This window comes from Dasypus novemcinctus, chromosome 7 (genome assembly GCF_030445035.2).
Source record: "Dasypus novemcinctus isolate mDasNov1 chromosome 7, mDasNov1.1.hap2, whole genome shotgun sequence".
In the NCBI taxonomy this organism is placed as follows: Eukaryota; Metazoa; Chordata; class Mammalia; order Cingulata; family Dasypodidae; genus Dasypus; species Dasypus novemcinctus.
The window spans coordinates 86,376,212-86,399,724 of record NC_080679.1 but is presented as its reverse complement, the minus strand read 5'-3'; the positions used below and the strand labels follow the sequence as shown (position 1 = coordinate 86,399,724).

Sequence of the window (23,513 nt, the reverse complement as noted above, 5' to 3'; positions counted from 1 at the left end):
CAAAGGGACAAACAAAGGACAAACATTTATTACCATAAGGAGGAATTGGGAGGAAAAGATGAGTCATGGGTTCCCTACAGTTCCAGAAACCTGCAGGGGATATTCCATTAGATTTCAAAATCTGAGAATCATTCTCAAGATGATGGTTTCTTTGCCCTGGGGTCTCATGAGGACCCATTCTTTCCACAGGTTTGTCCAATGGCCATTTTCTTGGTTCCACCATCGTCAAGCATTTGGGTGGTAACTGAGCTCCAGACCTCACCCTCCAAGAATGTTGGGTGATGGCCACATTTTACCCAATCTTTGGGGTAGAATTTCAGCCCCCTTAGTAAGTGAGGGGGAGGCAACATTCTCCCTAATCTCTGGCTACAAGCCCAACTCTCTCAGAGTAATAAATTGGTGATCTGGCCTTCCTTAATCCATGGGGGACAGACCCACCCTTCTCAGACCTATGGGGTGTTGACCTTACTCTCCCCAACCCTTGCGGAATGTCCTCTACTCTCTCTGTAGCCTTGGGCAACAAAACTGTCTCTGAACAGTGGAATGGATCATCCACCCTCTTAAACTGTCAGGGCAAACTCACCCTCTCAGTACATATGGGTGAGATTCATCTCTTATCTCAAGGAGATGTCTTAATTCCAGTGCTCAGCTTCTATGGTTTTCCTCTTAAAGCTATTTCCCTTTCCATCTCTCCCCTCCACATCTCTTTACTACAGGCTGGCAGTGGTTTTTGTTCACACAGCTCTTGCGAAAAGCTTGTTGGTTTAGCATGTAGGAAGCAGAAGTCCAAGCCATCAGACAGTAAGACTTTCCACAAGTCCTTTCTGGATACCAGCATTTTCAATCCTGATTTACAAGTTCCAAGTTTAGTTAATTCCTCAAATGGGGCACTATTGTCTGGGGGCTTGATTTCCATAGGCTTGAAATTTCTAGAATCAGTTTCTGGTTTGTTGTGCCCAACAATTCAGTTCTCAGTTTAGCTCTCTCATCTAACATTTTACTATAAGCTTCAAAGAGAAGTCAAGCTGCATTCTTCAAGTTTACTTTGGAAAGTTCTTCAGTTAAATACCCAGGTTCACCCTTTTCAAATTCTGCTTCCATAAAACATCAGGAGTTAATCTTGCTAAGTTCTCTGCAACTTTGAAACACAATCAATCATCTTTCCTCTAGTTTCCAATAGTAGTTTCAGAATTTACTTCTAAGTCCTCATTAAAAGTCTCTTTAGCATTCATATTCCTGCCAAAAGTCTCTTCAGAGCAATCTAGGACTTTTCCATCAAGCATCTTACAATTCTTCCAAAAAATATTTATTACCCATTTGTAAAACTGTTTCAGCATTTTGGTAATTGCAAAAGCACAGCCCCACTTCTCGGTACCAAATTCTGCATTAGTCAGCCAAAGGATTTCTGATACAAAATCCAGAAATCTCATGGCTTTTATAAAGGGTATTTATTTGGGGTAGAAGCTTACAGTCATAAAGAGTAATAAAGAGGGAAGTAGTCCCTCGCCAAAGTCTATTGCCTTGTGTTGACACAAGATGACAGGCAACATCTGTGAGGGTTCAGACTTCTCTTCCCTGTTAAGACTCCATGGGTCCAGCTTCTTCCAATCTCAGCTGTAGGCTGGCATAAAGTTCCTCTCTCTTCTCTGGGCTCATGTCTTTCCAGGCTAAACTGTTCTATTCTTTTCACAAGTTCAGTTATAAACTATCAGGCATATGGCTCTATTCTCCCTGGGGCTCCAGCATCAAAACCAAGTTCTCTCTGACATTTCTTTCTCTTTGTATTTAGTTCTACTGTGTGCCTACTTCTGTGTAAGAATCTTTTTTATCGACTTCCCAAGAGTGTGGGGACTTAACCCTGCATGCCCTAATGACATGGTTGAATCAAAGCCCTAATCTTGATTTAATAAAGTAAAAGTGAAATCTCTGAATTTAATACACCAAAGGGATATCACACCCAGAGAAACAGACCATAAGCAATTATCTTTTTATGAAATTCATCACCTATAGAAGAACAGACCATAATTAATTATCTTTTTTTTGAATTCATAAATAATATCAAACTGGCACAGGAAGGGAAGGAGGAAAAAAGATAAATTCATCTAAGATTAAACAAGGAAAGACCGATCAGAGGCAGTTAATAAAATTAGAATGGTATAAGATAATAATGTAATGTGTATAGAATGTTAGCAAAGGTGTTGGATAGCTAGGAAAAAGGAATGTGAGAGAACCTTAACTGACTAAAATAAGTGAAGCTTGATTAGGAACTGGAATGCCTGCAGGTTCACAGGCTATCCAATATCAGATTCATCATATTCCTGGTGGTATAAATGAGAGGTATGTAATTGCCCTGTATATCAATGGGCATTACTAGAAGCCAAAATTCCAGTACTCTAGAGCATCAACAATGACAACAAAAATAAAAATAAGAAACTCTGATCTTTAAAGAAGTCCATAGAATATAAATCATGCCACTCTAGAGTACCAGTGCCTGGCCCATTCATAACACCCTTAATTCAGAACAAAAATTAGTACAAATTATCAACAAATGAATCTAAAGTGAAAAACATAATTTGTAGTTATTCTTCATATAATCCTAATGGGTAAAGAGGAAGATCCACCTCCACAAAATTATATAATAAACTTCACATTCATTTAAAGACTGGTGACCTATATCTATTTTGAGTTATTTTACAAACTCATGAGGGAGTATCTTTTTTTTCCCACTTCAGATTCACATAATACAAGGATTCATCATATTACCAAGATGTTGATGACCCAGAAGTAATTTGTGAATTAGAACAATTAATAAATAAACAGGAAAGAATTCATCCTTGCAAACACATCAGAGACTTTTCATAATCTGACGAATACACCTGACTACTTATATCCCAAATTACTAAGGATTTAATAAACCATAAGAACTACCTTAATAAATGCATTATAAATAGTCTCAAGATAAAAATTGGCAAGAAAAAAATTGTTTTGATGTAATTTTTATTGTATTAAACAAATGCTTTTTTTGATACTTTATCTAAGATATACAACTGATGCCAATCCAACCTTATAATATTAAGTTACAACCTTTTTCTGCCTCATGGTTCTTTTATTTTCCCTTGTATTCACTGTAATTAAGGTCTCCCCAGGCAAACAAGCTTCCCTACCAGGAAGGTATTCCCAATTTCTCCTAGCTCTAATCACCACATTCTCACTAGCTCTGCCCTGACAATTTTAATTCTACGCACACAGTTTTATTCTAATTTACGGAACTTTTAATCATCCCTCTAACTTGTGATTCCAGAAACAAGACTAGCCTGGCAGCCCTGCTGATATTCAGACCAGACTTAACCTTCTTGGCTGAATTCCACCAGTAACCTAATACTTTGCAAGCTTAGTGAGAGCTACTGCTCATTGATTTTGACATTCAGCTAGCCAAAAATGCTCAAAGACACCTTGTTCTTTGAAGACATTAAATCACTGAAATTTGAGAATATTCTTGTATGCCTCTTTGACTGTATGTGAATTTGACTAGATGAATATCTAGGACATTTATAGACAGAGACAATATATAACAGTCTTGCCAACAATCATGAAATATGAAGTAATTTGACAGTCATTTGTCAGTTCAATCCCAATTCTGCTTTAAGGTTCATTTACCTTAAAGAGGCTTACTTACCTCTTTCAACCATTGCATTTGACCTACCTTTCATTACTGCTGCTTGACTAAATGAATGTGTCTCTAACTAAGGGTTTTTTAATAGTAGATAACCCATAATTTAGAGAGAATGAATAAAATCTAGGAAGTGATGTAGGATAAACCCTCAACCTAGATTTCTCTTTAGTTTGGAAATAAGAATCCTACTAGGTGATTTCATTAAAAATTACCTTTAAACAAAAAATTATAACTATAGCTTCAATTGCATTTCCCTAAAAGAATATTCCTTAAAAAAGCAATATTATCCACAGAAGACTTCTTCTAAAAGAATTACCTAGGTATTAAACACAGTAATATAAAATTACATAGCAGTATACTATTTTCCACTTCTGAAATGTTTTTGCTCAATTATAATTCAAAAAGACTGAAAATAAAAAAGAATGTTAAGTAATGAATATTTTTATTCTAAATATGTATAAATAAAACATCTCTTAAGTTGTCTCTTAGATTTATTTCTTCTTTAAAATGCTCTCTTCTCTTTCCCTGTTGCTTCATGTTTTAAAAAGTATTAAGGAGAAATTAGATGTGCTATGTATTTTATTTTTCTGCCACAGCTCAGCTTAATTAATATATTAATATTGAAACTGATGTAAATTTAGAAATACTATTATTTAACTTTATTTCAACTTCAAAAAATAAAATAACAGACAAAGGCAGCTTAACAAATTATGGAAACATTACTTTAAAAAATCCTGTCTAGGCACACTTATTTTATTTAATCTTAAAAAACAAACTAAATGGTTTTCCACTGTTCAGAATGATGAATAAATGAGCACAGACTGGTTAAATGGCATGACCAAGGTCTCATTGTTAATGAAAAAAAAAAAGTTTGATCTTATTCACTTCTCATAAAACTAAATCCCATATTCTTTCTTTTTTTCCTATAGCACTGATATAGTACATCCTTTGCATTGGCTACAAAATATTACAATATTATGTTAACTATAATCCATAAATTACATTACTTGTATTTTCCCATGTATCACCATATTCTTAACACCTTGAAAGAGCGAACCATTCTTATATTTATATTATTAATCACAATCTTCATGTACCAACGAAATCACTGCTATACAGTCCCTAGATTTTCCTTTAGCTGTCTTTCAATTAACATTAACCTCCTTAGACTATTATTTTTAATATTTGTAGAATTTGCAAAATGCAACTCAGATAAACTTGCTTTATTGTAAAGTCCAAGGTAATGGGTTACTGTGTATATATTGGAATATCTCTTTTTTACTGGATTGGAGCTATATAACCCAGAAAAACATGTTCTATGGATATGGGCGCATTGTAAATAAGATCTCTCAAGATGTTACTTCAGTTAAGGTGTGGCCCAAATGAATCAGGCTGGGCTTTATTCTGGGTTATTGGAGTCCTCTAGCAGAGAGAAAATCAGCTAGAAACTGAAAGGCAATGGAACCCTGAAGGGAAGGGAGAAACAAGTAGAGGCCACCATGTACATTGCCAGGTGACAGAGGAGTCCAAGGACCAAGGATCCCTGGCAGCTCAACCTAGAATGCCAGTCTTTGGGAAGAGAGAGAACATCACCTTGATGAGGCTTCCATTTGGACTTCTCTTAGTCTCAAAATCGTGAGCCAATAAATTCCCATTGTTTAAGCCAACCCATTGCTTGGCATTTGCTTGAGCAGTCAAGAAAACTAAAACACATTTAAAACATGTGCATAACAATTATTTCCTGGGCGGCAGACTTGGCCCAGTGGTTAGGGTGTCCGTCTACCACATGGGAGGTCTGCGGTTCAAACCCTGGGCCTCCTTGACCTGTGTGGAGCTGGCCCATGTGCAGTGCTGGTGTGTGCAAGGAGTGCCCTGCCATGCAGGGGTGTTCCCCACGTAGAGGCACCCATGCACAAGGAGTGTACCCCATTAAGGAGAGCCGCCCAGCATGAAAGAAAGTGCAGCCTGCTCAGGAATGGTGCCACACACACGGAGAGCTGACACAACAAGATGACACAACAAAAAAAACACAGATTCCCATGCTGCTGACAACAACAGAAGCTGACAAAAAAGACGCAGCAAATAGACACAGAGAACAGACAACTGGGGTATGGGGGGGGCGGGTAGAAATAATAAATAAATAAATCTTAAAAAAAAACCCCAAAACAAACCAAAAAAACCCACAATTATTTCCCTTTAACTTGCCTTTCCTTTGATATTTTGGTTTTCAGATTCTCAAGCTGAACCTGCAATATAAATATTGCTGGAAATGGATCTAATAATTGTAAAACTCACTGACTTTGCATTTCATCAGAATCATTTTTAATAACACTACAGCAAAATTTATCCTCTTTAAATAGTAATTTGTCAACTAGCCTGTAAAAAGATCACTGATTTGGACAATAACATTATGAGTGTTAATATATAAAAAGGAATTTGAGTTAGAGGTCAGAAAGCATTTTTATTTTTAAAATATTTATAGAGAATTTTGGCTTTAGTTCCTTTGGGTTCTTATCCCTTGAGTTTTTCCTTGAGAGTCAGATTTAAGTGAACCAGAAAACTCATACTCAAAACCATCTCACGCTGCAAAACTGTGCATGGTTTTGCCTGAAATAATAAATCAGTCTTGAAATTCAGTCCCAATATGTTCAAAATTCCAATTTCATGAATTCACCAAGGTTCTGAAACTTTAATGAAACTTGCTATAAACCTAAAGCAGGTATGGAAATTGTAAATAAGATAAAATGCCAATAAAGAAAACAGGTGAAATATCATTTAAACCACAGACTAAATATGGAGGTATCAGTAAATTAACTGCTCATCCTGGTTTCTGCAAAGACAACAGCATGGGTAATTAGAATAGGAAATTTCAATGCCAAAATTTTAAATATTGAAGACTTTAAGATGTCCATGAAACCTCTCAAAATAATCAGGAGAGAAAAACAAAGAAAGAAAAGCAAAGACTCTCCCATTTTTCTTAGAGTACCATGAAGTTCCAAATGATCCTGCCATCAGCCATTGATAATTTAAAATCTAGGTTATTCTGCTCATAAAAAAGGAGAATGGAGCCAAAGTAGCAGAGAAGGGGGAAAAATGTAAGGATCTGTTTAATCCTCTCGTTGGGTAAAAATTTAAAACTTCCAAATAGAAATATTAATGAATTTATTTTCAGAGTTTTAAAATATTAACTCCAGAGTGTAGCTGACTGAATATTCCATTCCATGGAGGAAGAGTTGGATAATGTGATAAGAAAAGTCTTAAGAATAAGGTAGCAAAAAAGCCACCTGGTATGAACAGCAACTGAATGAGTAAGAAAACTGTGAATCTTCAAAAGAAGCTTTAGCAAAATGGGAATTAGATTCTGAGGGCTTAACAGGGATGACAGTTAAAAATAATAAAGGAGACCAAATTGGAACCTTGCACCATTGACACTGAAAAGGACAGAAGCCAATGTATTAGTTCCTGGGAGTTATTCCCAAAAGTTTCCAAAAGCAAGTACATAGTCTATACTTTCAGTGGCTGAGAACAAAGTGGTTATGTTTTTATTGCTATTTGTTGATGTGTTTAAAAAGTGTTGTTTGTACATTTTAGTTGGGTGTGGGTTGAGCAGCTGGGATTTTGTGGAGTGACAGCGAATGTGTGGGCAGAACTGAAGTTAATATCCTCCCCAATAGGCTGCTTAAAGATGGTAGAGTGGTTTGCTAATTGAAGTTGCTCTACTAGTTGAGCTGAATTTAGTCTTTTCAGAAAATGAAGTACACTATGGTGGTGGAAGTCTACCAAAACTAACCACGTAGTTTCATGTTCATAACTTTTCTTGTAGAATGGAATTCCGATACTCAAACATGCCCATTCTTAGTTTATTTTTTGAAAAGAGAAATGTTTTATATCATGACCTAGTGACTCTTAAGAACTATTCATTATAATACTTAAAATAGTGATCCAGAAAAAAAGATTGAGCGATTCTTATCATGTGCCTACCTTCATTATGACCAAACACTCATTCTAACATTTCATTCTTAACTTTGACAGCTCCTCTGTGGTATAGAGTTAGTATGGCTGGAGTGGTTGCCTGAGAGTCACATCAAAGCGTGAGTCTCAGAAATGATCAACTTTGGAGACCTACAAATTTTTAGTCTAGAAAGTTTTTATAATATGCATAAATATGACTGTGCAGTCTTGAACAAAGTAAATGCAAATACCCTTGTGGCCTCCTTATTTCATAGCCCTCAGGGAAACCTTATGGGACCAAACTGTTCAGAACACAGTATAGGATTCCACATATCAAAGGGTTTTGTTATGGCTTCTGTGAAATGTGTCTTAAGTGCCCCTTTTTTAGTTTTTGTGCCACACAGTGATATCCAGATTGGATTTTTCATGTTTCACGTATTTCTCATATAGAATAATAGTCTTTTTTCTGAGGTGATATATACTGGGGTTTTATGTCCTTCCCCAGATTAATTTTACTCTTCATTATTCAACTCTAGTTAAGTGTTCAATGATTTACTATGAGAATGTGTGCGGTCACCCCTCGGGCTGAAGTGTGGTTTGCTGGCCTGGCGGGGGAGCAGCCGTGGTGGGCCAGGCCGCTGCCCCCATAATAGGGTGGCTGGTCGGACTCACCGCCACCCCTGAAGGGAGCTCGGCATGGGCGCAGAGTGCCCTCGGGTCTCCCCTTCTCGGCAGCCATGCTTCCGCGGCCGCCCCTCCTCCCGGATGGTGCCACACGATGCCTGTGGGGCGGCACCCTTCTTCTTCTTTCTCCCTGCGCAGGCGCAGGGCGGAAAATTCCAGTCTGCCCTTTTCCCCTCCCCCGACAGCAGCAACAGCCAGGCGTGGGCGGAAAAATCCAGTCTGCCCTTTTCCCCTCCCCCGACAGCAGCAACAGCCAGGCGTGGGTGGGAAACTCAAGTCTGCCCTCTACCCCAGCAACAGCAGCCACCAATCCCTAAACCCTGCCCCTTCCCCCAAGCAACAACGACAGCCAATCCCTAACCACCACCCCTCCCCCGTCCAGTACCGCCCACTGACCTTTCGCCGGCAACCAATCAGAACAGGGCGTGGCTTCGACCAATCAGCCTTCCCCAGCCCCTATAAAAGTGTTGCCTCTCCCTCAATAAAGTGGACTTGCCTGTTTACCTTGTCTCCGCGGTAGTTCTTCTGCCGTGCGCCCTCCAGTCCTGAGAGCCCCCAACAAGGGCCTGGCCTCCCTTGTCCCCAGTTCGTCGCCTGCTTCTCCGGGTGACCCCTTTGTCGCCGGCTTCACCGGGCGACCCCGTCAGCCGAACCGCGCAACCCCTGTGAGACCGACCCCTCGTCTGCTGCCGGACCGACCCCTCGTCCCAAATGAGACCGATCCCTCGTCCCAAACGGGACCAACCCCTCGTCCCAAGCGGGACCGACCCCTTGTCCTGAGCTGGACCTGACCCCTCGTCCGCAGCCAGACCCCACCTCTACCGACCGAGCAAGCCGCCGCATATGTGGGAGATTGAATACCAATATTAAGGCTTGGTGATGAAAGGGAAATACACAACTCTTCATTTATGAGGGTTATCTAAAAATGTAACAGTTGTAATTCAGATGATCTGGCTAACTAAATGGGTAAAATTGTAATTTTACGCATTTTTTCCCAAATTTGAGCTTGTCAGGAAGACACTGCCCTTGAAGAACATGGTATAGGGACACAAAGCAGAAGACAGATACCTTTTGTTCATTCAATAACTATTTCTTGAGCACATACTTTGTGTCAGGTACTCTTCTGGGTTCATGGGATATATCAATAAACAAAACTTTAAAAATCCCTGCCCCCTTGGGCTTTGCCACGAGAACAGGGACATAGTGAGAAAGGCAGATATAAAAAAAGGCAGGGGTTTCTAGTGAGAAAGGCAGACTATAAAATAAAGTATAATAAAAATAATATATAAGCAAATTTTATAATATGTGTTGTGGAAAGTGACAACTAATGTGTAAAACATTCAACAGGTTAAAGAGTTTAGGAATGTGAGGTTGATGAGTGATATGTAAAAAGTATAGAAAGGGTCAGGGCATCAGGAGTGTAGGGATGGAGTGAACAGCAAATTGCATTTTTAAATAGTAAGTCTTGTGAAGAAGCTAACATTTGAACAAAGATGTGAAGAGGTTAACTAATCTTCAAGTTAGCCAACCTCTAAGACACATGGATTACAGTTAGGCAGGAAGTATACAGATAGGCCAAACATATCAGAAAATACCACAAACAATATATCTTAAAGAGCAAATGAGTAGGAAATAAGGGGTTTCTATGGGTGCTGAAGAGATGTATAGCACAGAAGTGATTTCAGCTTAAAGATGAGAATAAGAATTGAGTGAAATGAGGAGAACATCCCTGTTGAGAGTTGGGTAAAGGATGCAGGTAGAAAGAGCTAGCTTCTATAATAGGAATGACTAATTTTAAAAAAATAAGTGGACCTAATTTTTTCCTACTGAAGACCTGGAAAGACTGGTAAAGTAGGACTTCTCTAATTTCAGACATGAAAATTACATTGAGGATATCTGTGACCCTAAGAGGATTACTCAGCTTAATTAAAAGGAATGACAACACTGGATTCAAATCTTTAACAAGAAGGAGACAAAGATGACAGCAAAATAGCATTTGCAAAGTCCCTGGGTCAGTGGAAAACACTGAGGCAGGGGTTCTCAAGCTTTTTTGTTCCACAGACCCCTTTGCCAGCCAGGTGAAATCCACGGACCCCTTATTAAGTCCACACTATACTGTGTATTATTTAATAAATACATCACACCCGCATGAACATGTCCCCAGAAGAATAATGGTTTTTTGAATTTCAGTTCAAGTTAACGGACCCACTGTTAAGAACGTGAGGTATCAGCCTTGAAGGTGGTGCCACACCAAGAAGGTGGTAATGGGACGGGATGCAAAGGAGAGAACAACAAGTCTTAAAGTGTTCTGGATAAAGACAGACACATAGACCAGTGGAACCAAATTGATGGTTCAGAAACAGACCCTCACATGTATGGTCAAGTGATTTTTAACCAGCCTGTCAAACCTACACAGCTCAGGCATAACCATCCATTTAACAAATGGTGCTGAAAGAACTGGATAGCCATAGACAAAAGAAGGCAAAGGGACCCCTCTTGCACACTTCATCAAAAAATTAACTCAAAATGAATCAAAAACCTAAAAATGAAACTAAGAACCATAAAGCTTCTAGAAGAAATGGTAGGAAAATATCTTCAAAATCTGGTGGTAGGTGGTGGGTTCTTAAAGGAGTTAAGAGAAGGACTGAGATGGACTATTGATGTTTAATGTATGTAGAAGTTTTCATTATCTGTATTGTAAAAGTATGGAAATATATAGAGTGGATGGTAATATATAGTGAGTAACAACTAGTTTATACATGGGGATGTAACTGAAAATGGTAGTCTAGGTATGTAAATGCCAATTGACAAAATGTAGAGAATAATCTAGGAACTGAATAGCACAGTAAACCAAGAGGTGAATGAGAACTGTACTTGATGGTACAGATGCGAGCTAGTCCTTTGTGAGCTAGAGCAAATGTACATCACTACGGCAGGGTGGTGTGAATGTGCAGAAACATGGGGAAAATACAACTGGAGTGACCTATGGACTTTGATTATCAGTAATAATATAATATTTTTGCATCTATGCCAAAGATGTACTGTGTTGATAATGGGGCAGTATGGAAAATGTGTGCCAAATGTACATTATGGACATGGTAACAATCAGCTGATATTATCTTATCTGTAACAAATGTTCCACCACAGTATGATGTGTTGATAGAGGAATGTTATTTGGGAATTCTGCACATGTGCTTGATGGTTTTATAAGTTTACAACTTCTATCATAAAAAATATATTTAACAAACAATAATAGGGTAGATTGGGGAAAAACGCTCCAAATGTACAATAAGGACTATAATTAGTAGTAAGATTTTGACAATATTCTTTCATAATTTGTAACAAACATTTCATGACAAGGTGTTGGCAGAGGGTTGATATGGGACCCCTGCATGATGTTATGCATGTTTGCTTTGTAAGTTCACAACTTTTACTATACATTTATTGTTTATGTATATTCATATATGATGATATAAAGATAATAGTATGGAGGGTTTTGGGAAAATACTTTGTTTAGTAGTAATATTTTGACAATGCTCTTTAATTGTTAGTTAAAAATGTTTAACAACATTGCAAGGTATTGGTGGTAGGGTGAGTTAAGAGAGTCTTGTATGACGTTATAAATGTTTGCTTTGTAAGTTCACAACTATTACTATACACTTATTGTTTATGTATGTTTTTGGATGAGTGATATACTTCAATAAATTTTTAAAAAATCGTAGGAGAAAAAAAACAATCCTGGATAAACTTTAGCTTGCTTTGTAAAAGAAATGTAGGAAATAGCAAGCAGGGTTAAAAATGATAATGTTATTAGGATTGGATAGCTTCAGGTTGAAATGAATAAAACAGCTATATAATTCAGAGAATTAATATAACTCATAAAATATGTACAAAGAATTAGTATAGTTTATAAAATATTTGTCAAGTTAAGGTTATATACTATAAATGAACTTACATGATGTACCTATACTAGAGATAATTTAGATGTAAAGAACTACATTCAGCCATTTATGAAAGTTAAAGAGCACGTTAATGGATAAATTTAACATTGTAGGACAGTTTGATTTATGTGATTTTCATTAAAGTCAAATTTTGTTTGACTAAGATTTTTTCTGGTGTGTGGAAGAATTATTTTTGTTCAAGTTTTCACACATGGGAACATGAGAGAAAAAATTTTACATTTCCCAAAATTCATATGGAAAACACACCAATTCTAAAAGAATCTAATTGAATATCTGCCTCTCTTTCTTTCATGTTATAAATATATTTTTTAAGTTTAAGGGTTTTATTATCTAAGTCTTGTAAAACAAATTCAGAAACTGTACATGAACATGGCACAGACTGTAGCCTACTTTTGTTTTTACTGCACAAAAGTGAAGTTTGAGAATCCCTAGGCTCCCGTCTTATCACTTCACAGCATAACTACTTACATCAACTCTGTCATAGATTTTGCCATGTGGGCATTGGCTCACTTCCTTCCTCTCCCCACCTCCCAATCCCCTAGTTCCTATAAGCCTACTTCTGGTCTCTTGCTCTCTGAGGCAGCTTGATTTGCTTAGTTCATATCAGAGGGATCACGTAGTATTTGTCCTTCAGTGCCTGGCTTGCAACACTCAACATAAGGTCCTCAAGATTCATCCATGTTATCCCATGTGTTAGTACTGCATTCCTTCTTACAGCTGCGTAGTATTCCATTGTATGTATATACCATGGAATTTTGTTTATCCATTCATCTCTTGATGGGCATTTGGGTTGATTCCAGCCTTTGGCAATAGTAAGTAATGCTGCTATGAACATTGGTGTGCATATATTGGTTTGTGTCCTTGTTTTCAGTTCTTATGTGGAGACAGTGGCCATGTGAGTTGCTGAGGGCAGGGGAGGGAAGAAGGGGTATGATACGGGGGCATTTTCAGGACTTGGAGTTGTCCTGAAATTGCAGGGACAGATGCAGGACATTATATATATATCCTGCCATAGCCCACTGAATGGACTGGGAGAGTGTAAACTACAATGTAAACTATAATCCATGCAGTGTAGCAGTGCTCTAAAATGTAGTTGTCAGGTGTAATGAATGTGCCACACTGATGAAAGAGTTTGGTCATGTGGGAGGAATGGGGAGAGTGGGAAGTGGGGGTATATAGGATCCTCTTATTTTTTTTAATGTAACATTTATTTATGATCCATGTATCTCTGAAAAAATAAATTTAAAAATCTATTAAAATAAAAAAGTGAAGTTTGAAACTCCTGTAACTAAGAAAACAGTTACATAACTACTTTGCATAAAACATGGAGTCACTGAGTGCATAAAATTACAATTGCAGTAACACTAACACAAATTTATTGGTTTTATACAACTTGAGATCAAATAAAAAGTACATTATCAATTAGATTTGTCTTATTTTAAAAGGAAATAAAGGTCAATTTAAAATGCACTACCCCCTTTTACAACACTGAGCTTAAAACAAGTTGAAAGAGTAGAAAACTGAAAATCAAGACAAGATATAACTATCTTTTAGAGATGGACTCAGGATAGGCAATCAGTTTTCACTGATGTTGTGGAATAATTTCAGGTAAAAAACTAAATTCCCAAACACTGTATAGAGAAGTATACAACTCTGTTTCTTTATTAATATTATTATTATTTTACTTTTAAAGAAACTTGAGATTACATAAATGGTACATAAAAAAATATAAGGGATTCCCATATGTCCCTCCTTCTGCCCTCAAACTTTCCTACATCAAAAAAATCCCTCATTAGTGTGGTACATTTGTTCCAATTGATGAACACATATTGGAGCATTGCTACTAACCATGGACTATAGTTTACATTATAGTGTATACTCTGCACAATTTTGTAGATTATGACAAATAATACAATGGCTTGTATCTATCACTGCAATGTCATGCAGGATGATTCCAATGTCCTGAAAATGCCCCCATATGACACCTATTCTTCCCTCTCCTTCCCCTCAGAACCTCTGGTGACCACTGCCTTTGTATCAATGATAAAAATTTCAACCATTCTAGAATAATAAGTCTGTAATAGAATAATAATAAGTCATCTTTAGTCCATTGTTCATTCCTCAATCTCGAGGATTTTAGGATGGTGATGCTCACTCTGTTTCTAATTGAGAGGGGGCTTAGGTCCTATGGGGCAATGGATGGAACTGTCTTGCTTGCAGTTGCAGATACTCTCTGTTCTTGGGACGGGTGTTGTCTATCATCATCTCTTTGTTAGTTGTCCTGGGTGAGTCCAATGAACTGGGGAGAAGTTGTTGCAACTCTGCTGAGATTCAGGGCTCAACTGGCACATGAAAAGACCAAAGATTTAAGTCTCTGGGACAAATATTTAACAAGTATAGTGCTAATTATAGTTTCACATAAAGGGGCAGAGAAACAATGTGCAGGGAAACTATAAATAAGTCTAACTCTGTTATACTGCAGATCATAAATTCCAAAGTCAGGCTCACTGACAGGGTGCTGAATTTCTGAGATTGTCTGCCCTGCTTACAGTGTCTGGTTATCTCAGGAACACTGATGTTTGAGGCAATGTTTATTGTGGCAATAGGTGAGATACTGCTGAGACATTCCTGACTCATTTCAAAATCTCTTAACCATAAAAACTCATTTGTATTTACCATTTCCCCCTTTTGGTCAAGGTCTTTTTCCAAATGTATTGCTAGTTGGCACTTGGCACTTGGTAATAATCCCTGGGTGCCAGGGAGGCTCATCCCTGGGAGTCATGGCCCATGCTGGGGGACTGGGGGATGTAATGCATTTATATGCTGAGTTTGGCTTAGAGAGAGGCCAAATTTGAGCAACAAGGAGGGTTTTAGGAGTTAACTCTTAGGCAGTATATAATAGTAGACTAAGTTTCCATTTCACAAGGAAAGGTTCATAAATACAATCATCAATATCAAAGGCCTGGCATAATGGTCTGTTTCTGTTTACTAGGCACTGCCCTTGTACTTGAAGGATTCTTGTCATTCTATTAGAGAATGTAGTACGACTCCCCAGGATGGGAATTCAATATCTTTTGGTTATTGCATGGGTCTCCACCCACTGAGACAATGCTTCATGAACATTTGAACATATTCATATGTCTTAGAGGCATGCCCCAGGTGCACCCCTTCTCACACATTCTCCCATCACTGATACCATGTACCAGTGTTCCTCCCCTGCCATAGTTGTTACCCTTCTGTGAACCAAAACCACTCCAAAAATAAAGCCAACAAAATAACCAAATAAAATTAACAAGAAAATGAAATCATAATAGTTTTAAAAATAAATATTACATGAACTTCCTGATGACTTAAGCAAATTGAGCAGACTCACAGAGCTAGTGTCTGGAAAATAGGTTATTAGGAGACAGAAAGGACATAGAAGGTGGTGAACCAGTGCTCATATAGGCATAATCTAAGATAAGGTGGAAGGGTGTGGTTGGGTAGTGGATGGGCTTGAGAGTGGTGCAGTGATGTGATTGGATTTGGCAGTGTTGGTCCATGACGGGGAGTAGGGTGAGGGGATGGAGTTGGAATATCCATGGAACTGGGAGGAGGATTGGAGGAAGGAGCAAGTTAACTCTGGGGATTTGCAGGTCTGTGGTTAAAACTACAATGTTGGGAATGTCCTTTTGGCAAATAGGGCAGGAGAGGGTTACTGGTGTAGGGTGTAGGGTGTGGGGTGATATATAGGATAGGATACACCTGGGGCATGTTTCTATGGAATATGAAAATGTTCATCTTGTTGGTATGTTATCTCAGTGGGTGGAGACCCACACAATAAACAAGAAAATATTAAACTCTCTTCCAGGGGAGTCCTGCTATGTTCTCAATTAGAGGGACAAGAATTCCTTGAGAACATAGGCAGTGTCCAGTAAAAGAAAATAGGCCAGTATGTCAAGCTGTCAATATTATTGCAAGTAACTATGACTCTTATTCTTCACAAATTGGAATTTAGTGGCTACCATAGGTTTCAAGGGGAGGGGGAGGGAAGAATAAAATAGATGGAATATTAGGGCATTAGAATTGTTCTGCATGATCTTGAAATAATGCATACGGGCCATTTAAAATTTCATCAAAACCAATAAAATTGTATGGTTCAAAATGTAAACCATAATGTAAACCATTGACCATGGTCAGTATTAATGCTTTAATATTTGTACATCAATTGTAACAAATGTACCATATGCACGTAAAATGTTATTAATAGGGGAGAGGGGGAAAGGAGAAAAGGCATTGAATATATGGGAATCCCCTTTATTTTCTATGTGACTTTTCTATAACCTAATTCTTTTTTTTTAAAGATAAAATGGGAAAAAAAAGACACTGGGGGAATATATGGAAGAAATTGTCACTGTACAAACAAGATAACAGATCTTACAGTAATGAAAGAGACAATTTCTAAAAAAAATTTCATTTTTAACATTAACTGCCTTAGTTTTAACTCTTAACATATTAAGACTTATTTCCCCTTTAGTCAATTCCTAGGCCAAGATAAAAATAAATAAAACAACCAATATCAACAGCATGTTACTTCCTGAGAACAAGATTCTTCCCCCAAGTCTCTTACTGCAAGCATAACATGGTCTCAGAAAAGGAGTGTGCTGGTGTGATATCCAAGACCTCATAATCTCTGGATGTCTCTTAGTTTTCTCATCCTATGTAACATATTTGGCATTTCTCTTATGAAGAAGGCATTCATGTTTTCCAAGAAAATGTTAAAATGGAAATGGAAACTCATGATATCCTTTATACCCCTAAGCTATGTTTAACCAAAGTACTGTTTATTATATAATATTCTACTAGAAGAACACTGCATAAAAGAAGTAAAATAATGTGGAAAGTAATTTACAAATTCACTTTTTCTTTCCTGTTTCCATTAATTCCACCTTAGCATTTCTTTTTTTTTTTTTTTTTGTCTTTTATTTTTTTTATTTTTTTTTTAAATTTTTTTATTTTTTATTGACTTTGTAATAATATTACATTAAAAATATATATGTGAGGTCCCATTCAACCCCACCCCCCCACCCCCCCCTCTCCCCGCCCCCAACAACACTCGTTCCCATCATCATGACACATCCATTGGATTTGGTAAGTACATCTTTGGGCACCTCTGCACCTCATATACATTGGTTCACATCATGGCCCATACTCTCCTCTATTCCATCATGTAGGCCCTGTGAGGATTTACAATGTCCGGTGATTACCTCTGAAGCACCATCCAGGGCAGCTCCATGTCCCGAAGACGCCTCCACCTCTCATCTCTTCCTGCCTTTCCCCATACCCTTTGTCCATTATGTCCACTTTTCCCAATCCAATGCCACCTCTTCTATGTGGACACTGGATTGGTTGTGTCCATTGCACCTTTATGTCAAGAGGAGGCTCAGATTCCACCTGGATGCTGGATGCAATCCTCCCATTTTCAGTTGTAATCACTCTAGGCTCCATGGTGTGGTGGTTGTCCTTCTTCACCTCCATCTTAGCTGAGTGTGGTAAGTCCAATAAATCAGATTGTAGGTGCTGGAGTCTGTTGAGGCTCAGGATCTGGCTATCACATTGTCAGTCCAGAGATTCAAATCCCCTAAATATATCTTAAACCCCAACATTAACTGCACCTCCAGCACATTAGCATGAAAGTCTTATGAAGGGAGATCCCATCTGAGTCCAGATTCATCACACATAAACACCATTTCCAAAGAGGGGCCATCTGCCCTGGTAGTTAACCCCATCGGCCATGACCATAACTCCCATGGGTCTCTTTAGCCCTCAAAGGAACCAATATCTGGGGGGTGTATCTGCTTTATCTGTCTCTCTGACTCTGCTCAGTTGTGCATGAGGGCAAACCTTCTGCCAGCCTCCAGACTCTTTTTTAGAAACTCGTAGCCATATAAACTCATTTCTCCTTTCCATTTCCCCCTTACTTTAGGTCAAACAGCATTTTAAAGTCATGGTATTTTATGTAGACATGGATATTCTGCTGATCCGCATTGAACCTTCCGTATAAGGTCATTTTCCAGTTGCATCATCAGTTGGTAGTTGATAGTGGTCCCTCGTTGCCAGGGAGGCTCATCCCCATCCACCTTAGCATTTCTACTGGTCTTTTTCTTGCCATAATTTTGCAATGTATTTTCTAACTACTCAATAAAAGTTGTTCTCTCCTTTTAACTGACAGATAAATTTACCTAAAATGGAGGGAGATGATGCAAATAATCCATTATATTAAATACTAATTCCAAAATTTTCAAAGGAAACTACTTTTATAATCAACTGAATTTTCAGGGGAAAGAAATAAATGACATTTTTTAATGCTAAAAGAAAATGCCAACTCTTTTTGAAGTCTCTCTAAACAATAATCTAATTATCCAGGCTCATGAAGAGGACAGGAAAGATTTTCAAGGAGAAAAAAAGAATTCATTTGTTTTTAAAAATAGTTGCTACAAGTTACTTTGCATCTTTTAAAAAGCAAGTCAGCTAAGACCCGCCTCCTTTTTGTCTAATGATTTACTCTTACTGACTTTTAAATAAAGGTCACTTTTCAAGTTGTAACATAGAAGTGAAGTAATCAAGCAGAAGTCACTTAATTTCTCTCTGTTAAGACAACAGCATACTTCTAAGTTATCCTAGGCCAGGGATTTTTAACTGTGTTCAAGGCGTCCATTATCTTTGAGGGGAAATTTTTCATTACAGTACCATTAATATCCATGAATTTGTTACCAGTAGAAATAGAAATTGTTTCATATCAATTATAATGTTGCAGAGACCCTAACTATTATTCACCCCTTCCTTGAAACTATGGCCTTTGGTCTTGTTATTTAATGTGTTAATAAAAAAACTCACATATTAATATATCATAATATTTTCATACTTTGAAAATTATTTCAATAACATTGGCTTCCTATGAATGTTATTATTATTTAATTTCAAACATTATTCTAACTTAGGCGCCATAGCCTTTACCAAAATGTCAAAGGATTACAAAGAAAAAACAAAAACAAGAAAAAACAAAAAGGTCAAGAACACTGACTAACAATAGGCTATCCTAGTGTGATTTCTGAAGGAGTTCTTTGAACTCCATTAAGGATACATTTAATCCTTAAGGGGCAAGCCTGAATTGCACAAATGCTTATAATTTGGTCCTGATTTTTGTTTTTGTTTTTCTTCTTTTCTCATTATGGAAATGGAAACATTTGTTTAGGGATATTCTAATACATATTCTCTTGGGTTATCCCAAATACTATTTTTGTTTGTTTAACTTGGCATGGTTAAATGTGGAAAATGCTCATACAGCAATTTCTTTCAACAGTTTCCTGCCATAGTTATTTACTATATTTGAAATACACCTTGTGATTTCACAGCTCATTTAAAAAAAAGTGTAAAAAAACAGATTAAGAATCAAGACTCAGACCAGGATGTTTAGATGCTCTCTTCCTAGCTCTGAATTGTGAAGGAAGGCACAAAGACACTGAACACATCCGATGTTCCATTCTACCCAGACAGTGGTGCTAAAGCCAATTCTATTGCAGGTAGAGTTGGTGAACCTCTAATATTCTTTCAGTTAACTTCTTCTGGTTTATGTTAGTTGGTAGGTTCTAGTGAAACTAAAAACCTCAATTCTATAATCCCTTGGTTGGAATACTAGAGAAATTGCTGCAGATGGGGCTATTCCATCTTAAAATTTTAAAAATTAATTTGGAACAACTTTAAATTTCCTTCTTTGCTAATATGATTTCCCAGAAAAATGACTGGATTTTAAAATTATTGCTCCTTCCTGCTCAGTTTCCTCTTTTTCGCTTCCTCTTTCTTTCTCAAAGCTTAACGGACGCATGGTGTTGTTGGTACCTAGTCAGATTGTAAAGGACTTATTTGCTGAGTAAAAGCCCATATATTAGTCAGGAAACCTAGTGCGTGCAGTTGTTGAGTGGGCACACGGCCGGGATTACCACACCGTTGAAGGCGTGAAGCGCAAAAGAGCCAGGCTCCACAGTAGCAGGCTGATAACGCCCAGGAGAGAGCCCAGTGTCCCAGCGGAGGGAGAAAAGCAGGCCTGAAAACAGGCAGAGGCTGAGGTGGCCTCCTGAACCTTCAGATCCAGCTGGTTGAAGAGAGCTGAAAATGCCCTGAAAATGCTGGAGGAAGCAGAGAAAGCTGCTGATGACAGGGAGAGGCTTGAAGGTTAATGAAAACTGGGCTTTAATAGATGAAGAAAAGATGGAATGCCAAGAAATCCAACTGAAAGAGCTGAGCACATTACAGAAGGGGCAGATTGTAAGTATGAGGAGATGGCTTGTAAATTGGTGATTATTGAAGGGGACTTGGAAAGCACCGAGGAAAGAGCTCAGCTGGCAGAACCCCGTTGCCGAGAGAAGGATGAGCAGGTCAGACTGATGGACTGGAAACTGCAGTGTCTGAGTGCTGCTGAAGAAAAGGACTCTCAAAAAGAAGACAAATATGAAGAAGAGGTAAACATTCTTCCTGATAAACTCAAAGAGGTGTTGAATTTGCTAAGAGATGGGTAGCCAAGCTGTAAAACACAATTGATGATTTGGAAGATAAACTGAAATGCACCAAAGAGGAGCCTCTGTACACAAAGAATGCTGGACCAGACTCTGAAATGGAGAGCACCCTTGCTGCTACCCTTTGACCCTGACTCCCTAAGGTCAGTCTGCCAGAGGCTGACCTTTAAACTGAGGGCTGACCTTTACCTGGAAAGCCATTTTCTCCTCTTGTTCTATATACCTACCCCTGGCCCCTGAGTCTTTTTCACCAAACTGCCTCTGACTCTCCCAGAGACTGCAGCTGGGCTAGGGGCTGAGCACCTTGGGAACATTTTAGGGAAGTGAGCTCAATGCCAGTGTCTTTATTATTATTTTTTATTTCCATATTTTTAATGTAATGATGGTATAAAGCATAAAGGAGACAACCAAACAAGCAGCTCTTGTAGGCTAATGTCTTAGAATCCACACCCTTTCACCTGGTGTGCGTGGAAGAAGAAAGAGCAGAAGAGAAAATCACTTCCACCTGGACCACTTGTTGTCCTTATCTGTTAAAAGCACGTAGATGACTCCCATCAAAGATTTCATTTTGACGCTGCCGTCTTGTAGCTTATCCTACTGCTCCAACATCTGGTTTCCCCCTGCAGGACTGACTGGCAATATCAATCTCCCGCCAGGCTTCAAATGATCTATTAGTGCCTGGGGTACAACTCGGGCTGCAGCTCCTACATGAATAGCATCGCAAGGAGCTTCCTGGGCATATCCCATTCTTCCATCCCCCACGACCAGTTGCACTCTCCCTGAAGACAAGAGCATTGGATCATCCTTTCTGACATTATTTATTGAGTCATCTACTAGCTCTTGATATGATCAATTCCTATGACTTTTCCACAAGCTCCAACCATACGTGCAAAACATGCAGTAAGGATTCCACTTCCAGATCCTACATCTAGAGCTTTAGCTCCTTCATGCAATTGATCAAACACTGATTGTTGCCTGGAAGCCTATTGATTGTGGAGAATCCATATAAGGGTTACATTTTGCATAATGGGAGCGGTCTGTGACCAGCATTACTTCAAATACTTTATCTGTCTTGACGATTCCATTTTTGCCAGTTGTGGATGAGTTCTTAGTGGCTGGCGCCACCGGATTTCCAGACCATCGCGAAGCACACCCGGAGCAGGTACAGGATCACCTTCAGGGCGGCGACGGTCCCCAGCAGCTTCCCCAAGAGTGTGACCACCTCCCACACGGTCACCACGCCGCCGCTGCCGCCACTACGCGCTCCCAATGCCAGTGTCTTTAAAAGCATGTGTGATGTGGGCATTTTGTTATTGTTGTAGCAAAGATTTGTAAAACATTATAGATTATTCCACAGCTCTGAAGCAGCAATCTACTCCCTTTCTCATTTTCGGAAGGTAACTTTTCAGGTTGATACATAGTGCCCTCTCCATAAAGGAGGGAAAGAGGTAGGGGCCTGTCTCAGTGAGAGGGGAACATAGCCAGGACAGATCCCATTGTGGGAAACCTCATTGCTCTGCACCAAGCACCAGCCAAGCCAGAAAGGTGATTCCAGGAATTAAGAAAAAAAAAGTGCTCTCAGGTTTTCAACTTTAAAATATCTTAAGGCAAGTCTATTTGTTTATTTATTTATCTCACCAGAAGTGACCAAATTTTATGGTGAGACCTGTGTCTGAGACCAAATCTTTGTCCCATCCTTTCTCTACACTCACAGAATGGATCATGTGTCCCTTAGTTGGGGTGATCACTGATTTACAATCCTGCCTTCTTTTAAAAAAAGAAAGGAAAGAAAATTGTTTTTATACTGTAACATCTCATCACCCTTTTCTGGGGCTAGCTGCAGTCTCTAAAAGTGCCTTCTCATGCTTTATATTAGTCAGTGCTGGAGAAATCTTGAATAGCTAATGCACAAAAAAAAAAATTTTTTTAAATTTTATATTACTTTGAAACTTTGCTTCTTTGGGTTTGGAAAGCACTGGCCACCCCGTCTGGCTGTCAGTGTTCTCTGTAATCTGGGCTGACAGTGGGCTGATTTTTTACAATTCCATTCCCCAAATATTTTCCCCTATCTGGTAAGGCTTCTGTGAGGCCTGTTAGTTGTACATCCTACAATTTACTGGCTTAAAATATAGCATCCTTCACTATGATTTCTTTTGGGGGCCGACTGGGAGAAAGAGAAACCAATAATGCAATTGTTTTGATACTGAAAACTGGCAATAAAAATCAACTTTTTAAAAAAAAATATATTCTCTTTTCTTTCGAAGAGAAATTTACTATAAATACAGGTTATAATATGTATTTTTTAAGTGATAAAACAGACAAGAACCAAAAATTTACCAGTCTATTTATTTAATGTAATTTTTAACTTAGTTTCTCCCAGAAGCAGTTAGTTAGAATCATTGTGTGACACTATGTGAATGCAGATTTGAAATTAAAGATAGTCACAGCAAATGTTCTCAGTCAAATGCGAGAGGGAAGAACCACATACAGAATATTCACTTTAAGATATAACAATAGAAATTTCAATCAATTCACAGACACATCCAAATAGGCATCATTTCAATATTGACTTATGAAAAGTGTACCATACTATTTATATTAGGACTTAGGGTACGAACCATGAGCTGCAGGCAACTTGCATTTTGGGGGAATGAAAATCATCAGCACATACTTGCTGGTTTAGTTTCCTCG

The 23,513-nt window shown here is 38.3% G+C and overlaps 1 protein-coding gene and 2 pseudogenes across 7 annotated transcripts in view; 1 reads left to right on the top strand and 2 right to left on the bottom strand.

Moving 5' to 3' along the window:
- The window catches only part of KCNH7 (potassium voltage-gated channel subfamily H member 7), a 489,931-nt gene that overhangs the window by 387,159 nt on the left and 79,259 nt on the right, over positions 1 to 23,513 (bottom strand). The window lies entirely within an intron of this gene.
- LOC139439363 (tropomyosin alpha-3 chain pseudogene) lies at positions 15,834 to 20,950 on the top strand (annotated as a pseudogene).
- On the bottom strand, positions 21,297 to 22,062 carry LOC101414538 (protein-L-isoaspartate(D-aspartate) O-methyltransferase pseudogene; annotated as a pseudogene).